Source organism: Frieseomelitta varia, unplaced genomic scaffold (assembly GCF_011392965.1).
Source record: "Frieseomelitta varia isolate USP_RPSP 00005682 unplaced genomic scaffold, Fvar_1.2 scaffold_843, whole genome shotgun sequence".
Taxonomy (NCBI): Eukaryota; Metazoa; Arthropoda; class Insecta; order Hymenoptera; family Apidae; genus Frieseomelitta; species Frieseomelitta varia.
Genome location: NW_025110638.1, coordinates 25,547 through 27,754, shown reverse-complemented (window position 1 = coordinate 27,754; position 2,208 = coordinate 25,547). Strand labels below are relative to the sequence as shown.

Genomic DNA, 2,208 nt, shown 5'->3' with positions numbered 1-2,208 from the left:
GTAGGAGAAAGAGCGGGAACGCGAGACGAAGCTCGACGACTATAGAGAGGAGAGGAGAGGAGAGGAGAGGAGAGGAGAGAGGAGAGAAGAGAGGAAAGGAGAGCGGAGAGGAGAGGAGAGGAGAGCGCGAAGAGGAGGAGCAAGGTGGGCCGCGAGTTCGAGAGAGGGAAGAGCAAGAGGCAAGAGGGTGGCGGCTGCGAAGCCGCGGCAAGGGGGTGATGGTCGGGGAGGGAGGGATTGTTCGTGTTGGAGGGAAGGGAAAGGAAGGAGCGAAGCGGAGCGGAGCGGAGCGCGCTATCGGCGAGCGCCTCGGTTCGGCCGAGTCGGCCGACGTCGGCCTCGATCAGCCGCTCGGCGCTCAGTTCGAGTCGGACCTCCGTCGTAGTCGGATTGTGTCGTTCTGCCGCGCTGTCTCTCTCTCTTTCTCTCTTTCTCCTTCTCTTTTTCTCTCATTCCCTCCCGTGGGCACGCGCGCGCGCGCGCCACTGTATATGTGTGTCCCTCGTTCTTCCTCTGTGTCCCCCTTTCCCCCCGGAACGACAACGAGTTCCGCCCAGTGAAAAAGAGTTGAGCTTTTCTGCAAACAAGACGCGTCCTCGGCGGCAGTTGTTTGTTTTCTGGTTTCGCGGTGTCGCGGTGACACAAACAGCGAAGTCGAAGAAACGAGGGACCGCGCGTGCGGAGGAGAGAAGAGACAACGAGTCGCCGCGTGTACCCTGCCACCCGTGTGGGTTCCCATCGTCGTCGTCGTCGTCGTCGTCCTCCGCGTCGTCGTCGTCGTCGTTGTCGTCGTCATCGTTGTTGGTGCGAAGAGTTTCAGTCAACGGAAAGAGAAGTAGGTTAACACACGGTGCCTTTCGCGTCACCGCGGTAAAATACACTTGATTCTCCGGCTAGTTTTCGCTCTCCGTCTCTTTCTCTACACGTTTTACGCGAACTCGCGGAGTGTGTACCATCCACGATGTGGTGACGTTTAACCAACGCGCACTTCTTTTACGTAACGAAAGCGCGTTAGAACGCGCGCGTGCGCTCTATATGTAATCCGTCTTCGGTTTCTGTCCTTCTCGTTTGTTAGTTGCAAGCGAGAATCTTCGATCATCGATAGTATAAGCTGCGTTCTCGTGTGTGCTCGTGTTCCATCGGATCGGCCGATCGGTCATTTTCGTCTCGTTACCAGTGGCTCTGTGTGGATTTCGTGCCGCATTGCTTTCCCGTCTTTCGTCCGAGATACTCCGATCGCGATCGCCGCGGTAAATCCATTTCGATTCTCGCGCTTTCGTCGCAGTAGCTTCGTCCGGTCGTGTGTATGCGTCATCCTCGCTCCATTCGATACAAGTCGATATCGCACTCGATTCGATACGAGATTCCGTTAGTTTCGTTTTGTCCAGGCTCACGGAGCGAAGCGCGCGCGCCCGTTCCGCGAAAACGTCAGTTCCTATTCAACTATCGTGCCAGCGTGATCGAAACTAAACGTTCAGTGCTTTTGCAGAGAGTAAGGAGTTCTCTTCGCGCACGGATACGTAAACCGGGGCTACATATGTACGCACAGACATTGGAAACCGGTGCTATTCAACCGAGCAACTTCTGCATCGAGTACTCTTCATTGATTCGATTTCGTATTGTTTTGTGGTGTTTCGTGAAAGGTGTGTTTGTTCAAACCACCGAGTGGTGCGACTGTTTTATGTATGTGTGATTTAAATCAGTGATTTCGCAGAAAAAGCCGATTATATTCGGCGAGCAAAGAAAAAAAAAAAAAAATAAAAAAAAAATAAAAGAAGTGAAAGTTTTGTCAGTGCAGTACTACGCTATTCTTTGTGGATTATTGGATATACCATACACTACCACTGCGACCTGCCGTCGGAGCGCAACGTTGCGGCTCACTATTTATGTACGTACTAAAATACTGTCCCTAAACGTTACTTTCGTGATTACGATCGATACGGAGTCTCGGCCTCTTGTCAACGAGTCGCGAGTGCTATCTATTCTTCAATCAACGGCCATTTCGTTACTCTCTTCTTCCCCCTCCTCTGTCTTGCCTCCTGTCATTCTTGATTTCGTATTTATGTACTACATCGCGATTCGTTTTTACGTCTGAGATAGAGTTTTCAAAGACTTGAGACGGTGGTGCGGGACTCTCAGCGAGCGTAATCGCGAATCGAAAGGACCTTCGGGTAATTGCGTCATCGACAAAATCGCGGACGCCGTTCG

General features: G+C 52.4%; 1 long non-coding RNA gene across 1 annotated transcript; it reads left to right on the top strand.

The window, feature by feature from the left end:
• The first annotated feature begins 322 nt into the window (after window positions 1-322).
• On the top strand, window positions 323-1,742 carry LOC122536523. Its single transcript, XR_006308410.1, has 2 exons — window positions 323-835; window positions 1,490-1,742. It is a non-coding gene; the product is annotated as an uncharacterized LOC122536523 (long non-coding RNA).
• The last annotated feature ends 466 nt before the right edge of the window (window positions 1,743-2,208 follow it).